Consider the following 12,661-nt stretch of genomic DNA (forward strand, 5'->3'; position numbering starts at 1 on the left):
TCCTCTTCACAATCTATGTAGAATAATTTCTTCTCAGCACACTTATGACCTTTTGTGTATTTTCTATCACAATTGTAACAAAGCCCTTTTGCTCTTTTTTCTTCCAATTTTTGTGGTGTCAACCTTGTAGGTTGTGGAAGACTATGGGCAACAACACTTCCGTCTTTATAGTTGTGAATGGTATGCTTCCTAGTTGCCATAATTTTGCTTTCCATTTTTCTTGCTAACCTGAATGCCTTCTCTAATGAATCAGGTTCCCAAAGGCGCACATCATGTTGGATATTATCCTTTAAAGACCCTATAAACACATCAATCCTATGCTCCTCTGGAATATCTTTTACCCTTATGTTCAATTTTTGGAACTCCTCAATGTGCTCCATTATTGAACCCTTTTGTTTGAGACTTATCAATTGGCTAAAAAAAGTGTTGCTTTTTGTATCCTCATAATGTGCTATCAATTCTTCCGTAAAAATTGCCCAAGTGATAAACTGTTTACGAGAACAAAGCCATTGATACCATACAAACTGATTTGGTTCCAAATATAAAGTTTCCATACGTACCTTTTGTGTGTTTTGCACATTATTGAGATCGAAGAATTGCTCCATCTGTAATATCCATGTGGCGGGATCCTTGCCATCAAACTTCCTCATATCGATTTTTGGAACATGGTGAGTCTTCGATCCAACATTAGAGTCTATGGAATCATGATTAACATTTCTTTTGTTCTCATCATGAGTTTCCTTTAGTACTCTTTCACCCTTAGTGACTATTTCTTGTAGCAACTTATCCATCTTATCATCCATGCCATCAATTTTAGTGTCCATGCCATTCACCTTAGCTTCCATGCCATCCATCTTAGCTTCTACACCTTTCTTTAAACCATCCATCTTAGCTTCTACATCTTTCCTTAAACCATCCATTTTAGATTCTGTTGCTTTTTGTGCAAGTGACACTCGTTGCACTTGTTCTTGTAATTTTGATATATCATATAGCATTTCTTCTTCTTCTTCATGAGTCATGCTAGAGCTTTCAAGCTCCTTACTAGGTGTTTGCATTTTCTTTCCTCGGGGTATCAGTTACCGATAATAATTCTCTAATATGCCCTTTGAATTCCTTCAAAATAAATTTTCAAACCAAGCTTAAGCAAAAATTAAAGAAAATCTACACACCTTTTTTCACTTTGTAGGAGCTCGATATTGTCTCCGATGTATCTCTGTACTTTCTGATTATCTAGTTCTGAATTTGTGACCTGTAGTAGCCCTCTGTGTCCTCTTTCCAATTCCACAAGTCTGACCCAAATTGGATTCTCCAAGGAAGAGTTATGTGAAATCTCCCACAGTGACTTGATTATAGACTAGTTCAGTAGAGCGAACTTGTACGACGTGCCACATGTCACTGTTTCAACTTTTGACTCTGAAAAATATATAAAATAAAACTATAGTCCGTCCTCTTTCTGTACCTTCTTACGAAATTTCAATCCGATGCTCAGAAAGAAAGTTATGACGATTTTCCCCAGGTCATCTGTTTTGAGTGTAATTCAGGAGTTTGCAAAAAGACCAACTTCCTCAGCTCATATCTCCGAAAATATCGCGCGAAAAACTCTGAAATTCGGACCCAAGGTTCAGCGCTATTTCTTCTCAAATGGGTTTTTTTTGCAACTTCTGAATCATCACAGAAAAAAAGTTATAGCAAAACTTCCACGATGACCTATTTGGAGCAGCGAAACCCTAGAATCCAAAGCTCCGATACCAAATGTTATGAAACCAGCTCAAGAAAAGATAGAAAAGAGAGATCAACGCCTTAGAATTCAGCCTCTTCGAGGGGGCAACCTCCTTTACATTACATAAATGAACAATTCTTGGATGATACAAATGACAAAACCTCCTTTCTATATATAGGAGTCTAAGGAGTCACAATATAATCCAGCCGACCTAACAATAATAATGTAAAGACACAAATATAATAATAGAAGGATTCTAAGGGGCACGGAAATAACAATATGTGGGTAATAGGGCCACAACAATATAAATAAGGGGTATAACTACAATAGTAATGGGGTAATCACTAGTATTATAGGTACCCAACACCATTAGATCCTACGGTTCGCGAGACTTCCATTAACACACGGTTTAGTAACAGGGCCAGCCCCCACTATTGACTGTGACGCAAGACGTTGAAAATGAAATCAACGGTCAAGAATGTGTGTGGCACTTCAACCCCGATTAAGGAATCCAGACACTTTCACCCCTGCAATTGCTAATATGCGGCGAAAACAATTTAAAAGTGATCACACAAAACTCTAAATTCTCAGGGCTAAACTGGAATTCAATGATACACAGAGATACTATGGAGGGATGAAACACCCCTGGGATTGACCAATTATACACAGAAATGCACATAGTTATGTTTTCTGTAACTTAATCATATATGGCCAAAACAAGCCGAATGAGTCAAAATCCTTTTACAGTCATTCATGACTTACATAGATATTATTCCATCCTAACTATCAGATCCTTAAACACTGGATCGAATTTGCCTAATCTTACACAATATTTAATTCTAGTTGATATTCTCCTCGAGAATCTCAACTGAATCAAAACTACATGAATTAATTTCAAAACCATTCAATCCCTAAATCCTAGCTCAAATCCTATCTAGAAAGCTTGTAAATTGACAGCTAAAGGATCCCACTCCTTTGCTTGTAACTTTTTTTGTATTTTTGGAATAAGTTCGAAGCCTTTTGCCTTTAAGCCTCATGCTCCTACATCAAATTTGGGTAGCCATGTTTCTCTGGATGAGATGGAAATTGATGTAAAGGCCCAACCATCCTAACATCTCCTAGGTTTGTCCATGGCCTTGGAGGATTCTGTGCTATTGGTGGTATGTGAGTAGGAGAAGGTGTAGCAGTGGTTGAATGTGATTGGGTAGAGGAAGATGTAGTTCTTGTACCTGTGTGAATCACGATCTGGAGTGGCAAGGTGAATGATTGATCTTGTGATGGTATAGACAGAATGAATGAAGATGAAGATTGAGCTGATGATAGAACCTCGCTATGAGATTCGGATGGTTTTTTCTTAGCTTTCTTATGGCTTGGTAGAGGGAATTCGAATAGAGGGATTCCAAGATTTTCACTCTGTGGTCTAGTTAACCGTTGAGATGGGGTAAACTGAGAGGTAACACTATCTTGGGATAACTTATATTCTTCTTGAGATAATATAATCCCTTGTAACTTATGAATCAAAGATTGGACTTCAAGGGCTTCAGTAGAAGAAGAATGATCTGATATTTTTGATATTTCAGTAATGGGTTCTGTAAGTTTCTTTGCAACTTCTCACTTAGGATTAGGGGATTTGGAATGATTTCGAGAAGTTGGAGGTGATGGTGAGGAAGTTTTACTCTTAGAATGGCCTGTTGATTTGGATTTACTTTCTATTCATATTGAGGCCCTCCTTCTAGCGCCAAAATGTTGAAGCCTCGAAAATCATTGCTTCAACATGGGGGAAAACCACACGGTCCGGACCTTGGTTGGAAAATCCTTTTTTGTTTGGTGTAGTGGCTCTGACTGGGGATAATGGGACCAGTTTCCTAATCTAATTTATAATAGTTCTGATGGGGTGATATGTGATGCTTTGGAGTGATATTTAACCTAAAAGTAATCTAATCTGAACTAATAATCACATGCATTTTATCCTAATTTAAACACTATCTAATTAAAACTATACCCCGGAATAAATTGAAGTATGTGATCAACAATAATGTACAAAAGAAATTGATAATAAATATCATTCAATTGCAATGAGAAATTAATTCGTTTAACAATAATAATTTCGTATAAAAATTTAGCCAAAACGATTGTGAAAGATATATCGCATAAGAAATTATCCATCTATTCAGCATAAAATATAGGCCATCATCATACAAAAGTGCAATAATGCTAACCAAGATTCAAACTTTCATACATAAACAATGTTACACAGTAATTTGTCACTGTCTCTCTGTCAGTCTCCCTACTGTGTTTGTCACTGTCTCTCTGTCAGTCTCCCTACTGTGTCATGAATTCAAATTAAACATGCTCATGCTCTCTAATCTGGCCAAATGACCCACTTTACCAAAGTTTTTTCCATCATCGCGACTGTTATTAAAATAACCACGCTGACTGGCGCCTCATAGTGCAACGAATGCGCTGCCAGCGCGGAAGCACACGTGTTTTTCGCGTTGGTCGAATTTCATGAGCCAGCGCATCCTATGTTTGTATTGAGTCGCGCTGACACAACCTTCTCTGTTATTAAGATGCGATTTCAGCGCTCCAGTGCAGTTATACACCCGCGCTGATCCAGTTTGGGCGAGTTTGTTCTAACAGCCAACCTTCCAGATGACTCCAGACCTGGTTGTTGGCCTTGTAAATGTCGCCCTCCCTTCTATGGCATGTTTGTTCGTCATTTGAGACACCTTCCTTAGAGATAAGCTCATCCTCCCACCATTCATGGAGACTCCTTCTCCTATTTAAGCCTCTACCATGGCCATGAGCAGCTAGTTTGGATAGTGTGGAGTTGATAGTGCTTAGAGTGCTGCTACTAGTAGGTAGTTGGTGTGTTAAGTGTGGGATTGATAGAGAGCTTAAGGAAGGTTGTGAAGTGTTGCTTGTGTGAGAGAGAGTTCTTGTCTTGGGAGATCTACCTCCAAGGGTGAATGCTTAAGAGACTTGTTGGCTGGACCCTCTTGAGAAGGATTCAACGTCAGAACTTTGGTTGTACTCTTCTCTGTTATTGATTAATAATAGATGACTACTATTATGGTTCCACTCTCATTTGTCTTGGTAATGGTTAATGTGAGTTATGTCCTTTCTGACTGATGTATAATTGCCTTTATTAGATTTCACGCTTGTGTTTGTGTTTCTCTTCGTGTGTGCAGGTATCTATTCACGGGGATCGTGGAGGATCGTGACCGGCCGAAGCGAAGGAGCGAGAGCGGCATCTCTTCATCAAACAACAGCGTTGGAATCCAAGTAGGTGTTCATTGCCTACCTTTTATTTGCAATTAGGAACCTGCATAGTAGCATTGACTGATTATTGCTAGACCCGTTCTGGGCTAGTAGGAATCGCCTCTATCCGTAGAGGAGATTTACCTCTCCACCAATTTGGCGACTCCGCTTGGGAGTTGGCCTTTGTCTCTTTTTGTTCATTCTTGCTTTGAGTTTGATTGTTACTCTCTTTTCAAAGATCGGGGATTAGTCCTCTGCTTTTAGACTTCCTAGTTCAATCTGGGAGGTGCCTTGATTATTTAAAGAGTTATTGCCTTGGTTTGGGAGCTTTTGGCTTGCTTGTGCCTGTTTTTTAGCCTCAGCGCGGTTTATATCAAAACAGTCGTGCTGACATCGCATAGCTGTTTCTTTGACTTCGTGGTCATCGCGCTTGTACATTTAACAGTCGCGACGATTCTGAAAAACGAACCAGCGCGGCTAAGCCGTGTACTTCCGCGCTGACAGCGCTTTGTTGCTACGCGTGGTTTCCGGTCAGCGCTTTGTTGCTGTGTACCACCCGCGCTGATCGTGTAGAATTGAATTTGTTTCAATTTTGCCTCCTGAGCCTGTTGGTTTGACTATCTCCTACTCTTTCCACCTGGTTTATGACTTGCTTTCTATTGTTTGAACTGTGAAGCACTTGCTTGCGAAGTCTTGTCGGGCGGATCTTGTTCTGTGTCCTCTGACCTGGTATTATCATCCCATTTTCGCTGGATTGACTTTGTTTTATCACTCGTTCACAAAGATTCATTACTACTTGCCTTTGCTTTTGCGAAAACCTTCCTCTTTTGTTTTCTTTGCTTGGTTGTTTAGGTGATTGTCATTGAACCAGTCCTCGGATTGTTTCGATTACTTCTCACTACCCAGACACGGATTACAGTTGCTTGGGTTCAACCAGCTTTTTTCACGCTTGCTGTGTTTTTCATTGAGTGATTTTATTTCTCTTTACTCGGTGTTGCTGTCTCTCAAAATTCATTTTAAGTGCATTGTGCCATTGGAAAAAGAAATCGAACTAATATCTTTTGCATTCAATAGTTAATGGGAAAAAGAGCATTTCATTGATTTGTGTTCTCAAAAGGAAAATCTCATTTCTTTGCCATTAGCTGCATTAGATTGTTTGATTGATTGAGTTCGTTTTGTTTGATTGAAAACTCTTAACCCTCTCATAGTTAGAATTCATCGAACGAAATGGTATTCTTTGGCATGTAGTTTGCATCTAGGTAATTGTGAGAGATCATACGATAGGGCCTGAAACCGAAACTTAATTCAAGATCAACCATAAAATAAACCGAATAAACCTAAAAACGCATTGGAACTTAACGCAAACATCTAGAGGTCTAGGCTAGAGATGTGTTCCGGCGTCTTTAAACATAGTCACTATTGTTTCACATTACGGTTGGGTGATTCCTCCTTATGTGACTCGATAGTGGTCTAACACGGATTGTGCTCCCACGTACCGTCGCGTATATAGGGAGACCCCACTAGGCTTTTATCCTTGATCCATAGGAAGCCGAGTCTGCCGCCTTGCGAACCGTAACGCACCGAACATAGCATTCGGGAATATTGACTGCAGTACAGAAAGTCCTTGGTTCTCATACGATTGCCAAGGTGTATAAGCAGTTTTACGGATTGCTTGGTAAACCCTTTGCCTAGAGTCTCCAGAGTAGTCACTTTTGATCCTTTTCGGACTCCTTAAAAGAAAAGGTGTCAGTGAGCGTCTTGTCACTTCGTGCTCATTAAACATTCAAAGGAGACTAGAGTCATCTTTTCGTCCTTTTCTCGACTCTTGAAACATGAAAAGGTCAAGTTTAGTTCCTGTGTCTTAAAAATTTATTCAGCCACGTTAACATCACCTGGTTAGATCTTGTGTGCGTTAGTTTGAGTAGGGTCCTTTATCGTTAGATTCCTTTAGGTCTTGTGTGGGGTTTGTCATCCTGGCTGACCCGTCAACTCCCGTTCCAAGTGATCAAGGTTCTCCATCTTCTGCTGCTCCTGAGGTACCAGTTGTAAGCGATACTCTTCATGTTATCCCGAGTATCCAACCTATCAACTCACGTGCCCCGGGCGACGAAGATTACGAAGACGATTGGAACCCTATATGGGAGCTTGACGAGGACGATATTCCTGTTACCCCTCCTGGTGTTTCGTCTCCAATGTCTACCTCCCACATGGATGAGACATCTCCCAGCGCAAGTGAAACACCTGTGGTGTCGAATGTCGACACTCCCATCCCAGCTACTTCTCCACTCCCCCCGCGTTATCAGTCGCTAAGGGATAGAGTAGCTGCCAGGACTCCTGCTACGACTATGTGGGATCCTCATGTCATTCCCACCACGGAACCCTTTGTTTCACAACCCCATACTACACCTGTTACCTCAGTTCCCACGAATCCAACTGTTTGTGTAGCACACTCGACTCCGGTCGTTAGTGCCGTGACAGCGTCTTCATCTACGAACACTGGTGCTGGTCCCCCTCACAGTCAAGTGAGTAGTGGCCAGCCAGAACTCTCACCTAGAGTCGTCGACCCTGCACAAAGTGCTCCATCCTCTTCTGGTCCTGTTCTAGGAGGGGGGCCATATGATGCCTATGGGCAAGCTGTTCAGGACCCGAATGCGCAAGGTCCACTCTTTTATTACGATTCTACTGGTCAATACCTCCAGTTCTCTCAAACCTTGCCTCTTCAACCTTTCGTTGAGGTTTCGGTACCGTTATCCATTGCTTGGGACTCCAGTACTCATTCTTTTCATGGGGGCCAAGCAATCCCTGCACAGCTTCAAGGACCACCTAATCAAGGCCAGCCACCTTATGTGCAAGCCCCCCAAGGGCAGCCACTTTATGGCCAGTCTTACCCAGGACAATCTGGGGGCCCACAAGGACAACCCTATCAGGGACAACCTTCGGCCGCTGGTGGTCCATCGTTTACCTATCAGAGTCAACCTTCTGGTTATCTGGGGCAACCTGGTACCCAGCAAGGTTACCCATCTGGACAACCAGGACAGCCTTACATCCAACAAGGCCAACCTGGTCTCCAGCAGGGTTATCCCTCTGGACAAGCTGGGCAAACTTATATTCCTCAAGGTCAACCAGCAGTCCAACAGGGGTATCCTTCTGGGCAAGGGGGGCAACCCTACGTACAGCAGGGCCAACCCACTGCTCAGCCTATGCATCCTTCCGGGTAAATGGGTCAGCTTTCTACGCAGCAAGGCCAACCCACTGTCCGTCCTAATCATCCTCTTGGACAGGCTGGCCAACCTCAAGGTCAACCGACCGTCCAGCCTGCTCGACCATCTGTTCCGCAAGGACAACCCTTGGTTGCTCAAGGACAACCTGGCAACCAACAAGTACGTCCTTCTGGGCAAACAGGTCTATCCCAAACCCAACCAGGCCAACCTTCTGGCCAGATGATCCAAGCCCAACCTGTTTAAGGACATTATTCTGGGCCCCAAACTCAAATGGGTTATCAAATGCAAGGCGGGCCACGGCCCCAACCTTCTTACCAAGCGCAGCCTTCTTATCAGGCTCAGTATGGAGCTCAGCAAATGTATGGCTACCAACAACCCTAGGGGAAAACTCAGTTTACCCCTTATCAAAATTATTAACAGATGCAGGTCACTCCTTACCAGAATTATCAGTATGCTGCACCTACAGGTCAAGTTGCTAATCCATGGGGTGTTGGGGGGCAGACCCAGGGTCAACTGTCTGCATATGGACAGAACCCCTACGGGCAAAGTCCCTATGGGCCAGGCCCCTTTGGGCCGGGCCCATCTGGACAGAGTCCATGGGGGCAACCACCACCTGGTTGGAACCCTGGTACTGCCTCTCTTCCACAGCCACAAATGTCCTTTAACCCTCAGTTGCCTTTCTTAGCGACGTTGGAACTTCCGGATGTGTCCAAGTTAACGAATGACCCCATTCTGCATAATCCGTATTGGCCACCAGTTCCAACTAAAATACCCGGTGATTGTCCAAAATTTGATGGCAAAGCTGGTGAAGATCCTCAAGCCCATGTCATGACCTATCACCTCTGGTGTTCATCGAACTCATGGCTTGACGACTCTATCCGGCTCCGCCTCTTTCAGAGAACTCTCACCGGCTCAGCCGCTAAGTGGTATATTGAGCTGAATCGTGGCACGTTTCAAGATTTCAACTCGCTGGCTATGGCATTTCAGTTACCCATTCGATATGAGACAGGGACACATCTCCTCACATCTCTCAAACAGGACATGGCTATGCATATATCTGATCATATACATGAATGGAGAAGGCATCGTCGCTTGATCAAGTTCTGGATTCCTGATCAACTCCTGACCGATTGGTTCACAACTTCCTTTGTCCCTGCGATTGCGCGAGACATCGCCATGGGAGCTTGTGTAACTGAAGAGCAAGCTATCGCGCGTGCTCAGTACCTTGACTTAGTGTACTCTCAGTCGGGTACTTTATATGATTATTTTCCAGACGCCCCGAGGCCTGGACAGTCCAAGGCTCCGCCAAAACCATCTGTTGACGGAGTCATTGGCTCTGTAAACTCGTCATCAAAGAAATCGGCCGCGAACCCTGGGAAGCAAAAACAGAACGCTTCTAATGGAAATGCTTCTCAGGGCCAATCTAATTCTGGGAGTACCTCCGAGGTAAACGTCGTTCAGTCCACCGCGGCGGATAAATCCTCAAAAGGGAAAAAGAAAGGGAAAGCTAAGGATAAAACTGGACAGCCCAAGCAGGATTCCCCTAAGCCTCCACCCGAGGAAGGAGCTAAACGAAAACCTAAGTATCCTTGTCTCATCTGTGATGAGGATCACTACACTAAGGACTGCCCAAGGCGGTCTGAAGTTAGTCGACTTTTGAAAGGTGCTCCCAGGCCTCCTACCGTGCTTAAAGAGCCTTTCCCTTCCCAGCAGACTCAAATGGTGGCAGACCCATCTCAACCCTCTTCCTCGTTCGGCTCTCAAGTATTCATGGCTGGAACGATCCCCATCCATGTTTCTACTCGAGCAAAAGAATATCCATCTCATGCCAGGAAAGAGCCGGAGGTCCCCTCCAGCTCTCCTCCGTCCAGTTCTGGTCCTCTCCACATCGAAAGGCCCAGCACTGAGACGATCCCCCGACCCCCTCCAAAAGGTGTACTCCGGAAGTCGTCTTACAACCCTATTGCTCGTGCTGCCCAGCATTATAACATTGTTGAGGACTTAGCTCAGGCTCCGTCTGCTATGTCCGCTCTAGAAGTCCTCCAGAGCTGCCCCTCTCAGAGGAATTCCTTGCTATCAGCTATTGGTGGCATCGACCCGGCTAATTCAGATTTGATTTCTTTTGATCTCGAGGGTTTTACACAGAGACTGCCTCACCAAGTCGCTTTCCTTATACAGTTCATCATCAATGGCAAAACAATTCATCGTATGGTCATTGATGAAGGTGCCTCAACTTGCATCATGTCTGTTGCTTGCTGGAAGGCTATTGGTTCTCCTAATTTGAGTCAGTCCCCTACGACGTTAGAAGCCTTTGATGGAAGAGCGTCCCGTCCTTACAGTATCCTCCAACGCTTGCCCATCTCTTTGGAAGGGAAGACGGTAGAAGTGGAGGTCGAAGTTGTTGACGCCAATCTTACCTACAACCTCCTCCTCGGACGTAGCTGGACATACGCCATGCAAGTCGTGGCTTCCTCCCTATTCCGTGTCATTCGTTTCCCTCACCAGGGGAAGATTGTCACGGTGGACCAGCTCTCCTTCTTCTCCTCTTCTTCTGAAGGTAATGTGTCATTTGTGGAGCATACCTCTAAGTCATTCGAGAGCATGGGTGCCGGACTTTTCAAAGATCTTGCTTTAATGGGAGTCTTTCCCCTCCCACCTCCGAATCTCGCCCCTATTAACATGATCTTTGTACGCTCTGATCCGTGGGTTCTTCCTCCCGCTAATCAGGAAGACTCTTGGGGTGATACGATGTCATTGAGTCCTACCGAGCTCAACTACGTCGAAATCGTCGCTGCATCGACTCCCCCTGCTGAACCTGCTCTTCCGGGCAGTGTTCCCGATTCATATGTTCATTTCTCTTGGCTCGGAGATGAGGCTACTTCGGATCCGTTGAAGGAAATATTTCCTTCCGATGAAGCCATCATAGAGACCATGTCTCTCGAAGAGCTCCCTTGGTCAGATCACCACCACCGCTCTTCGTTTCTCCCTCCCCATCCGAAAATGATCGCATGTCTCGAGTGGTTTGCTTCGTGTATCCCATCCCCGCCCCTTCAAACACCTATTCAGCTTTACCAAGTGTCTTCTGAGGGCAACATGGGAAACATCACACAAACCCAAACCATCAACATCTCTGTGAAACCAGGGATTGTTGAGTACATTTACATAGGAGTCACTTGTACTCCAGAGGAGGTTCAACTCTACACTGCTCTATTTCGCGAATTTTGTGACGTCTTCGCATGGTCCTATGAGGAAATGCCCGGCATCGACCCCAGTATCGTGGTGCACGAAATACCGACGTACCCAGGGGCTAAGCCTGTCCGTCAGCGCCTACGCCCTGTGCACCCCCGAAAGGCTGCAGCCATCAAGGCCGAAGTCGAAAAGCTTCTCAAAGCCGGATTCATTTATCCCATTCCACTTACGGATTGGGTTTCTAATATAGTCCCTGTGAATAAAAAGCAGGGCACTATCCGAGTCTGTGTTGATTACCGTGATATCAATCGTGCCTGTCCAAAGGATAACTTCCCTACACCCTTCATCGATCAGCTTATTGATGAGTGTGCAGGAAGTGAAATTTACTCGTTTATGGACGGCTTCTCTGGCTATAACCAGATCAACATTGCACCTGCAGATCAACATAAGACGACTTTTATTTGTCCTTGGGGCACTTTTGCCTATAAGAAGCTCCCTTTCGGTCTCAAGAATGTCGGCGCCACGTTCCAACGTACAATGTCTTATGCTTTTCATGATATTTGTCACATTGTACAGCCATACCTGGATGACCTCCCAGCTCATTCAGTCAAGCGTCAGGACCATCCCTCTCATCTTCGCGAAATTTTTCTCCGCTGTCGACACTACCATATTAGGCTCAATCCTCATAAGTGTGTCTTCTGCGTGGAATCAGGCTGACTACTCGGGTTCATCGTCTCCCGAGAAGGCATCCGTCTGGATCCCCTCAAAGTCGAGGCCATCCTGAATCTTCCTCCCCCTGCCTCTTTGCAGCAGTTGCAAAGCTTGCAGGGTAAAGCGAATTTTCTTAGACGATTCATTCCGAATTATGCCGAGGTGGCTAAGGGTTTCACACGGTTATTGAAGCGAGACACACCCTTTCGTTGGGATGCTATCGCTCAGGAGTCTTTCGAGCGACTCAAGGACCTCCTTGTCTCGGCTCCACTCTTAAGACCTCCGAACTACCACCGTGATTATACTCTCTATCTAGCTGCCGCTGACACCACCATCAGCATGGTTCTAGTGCAGGATGATGATGATGGCAATGAGCATGTTATCTATTACCTTAGCCGCAACCTCTTGGATATGGAAACTCGCTACGCTTATGTCGAGAAGTTGGCATTGGCAGCTGTCTGCGCCGTCCAACGTTTCCGGCACTATATCCTGTTGCGCACCACGACCGTGATTTCTGACTGCAACCCAATGACGTACATCTTGTCGCGTCAGCTACTGG

This window comes from Pinus tabuliformis, chromosome 4_2, assembly GCF_031772625.1.
Source record: "Pinus tabuliformis cultivar Carrire ecotype Pingquan chromosome 4_2, CPIR1, whole genome shotgun sequence".
Lineage (NCBI taxonomy): Eukaryota > Viridiplantae > Streptophyta > Pinopsida > Pinales > Pinaceae > Pinus > Pinus tabuliformis.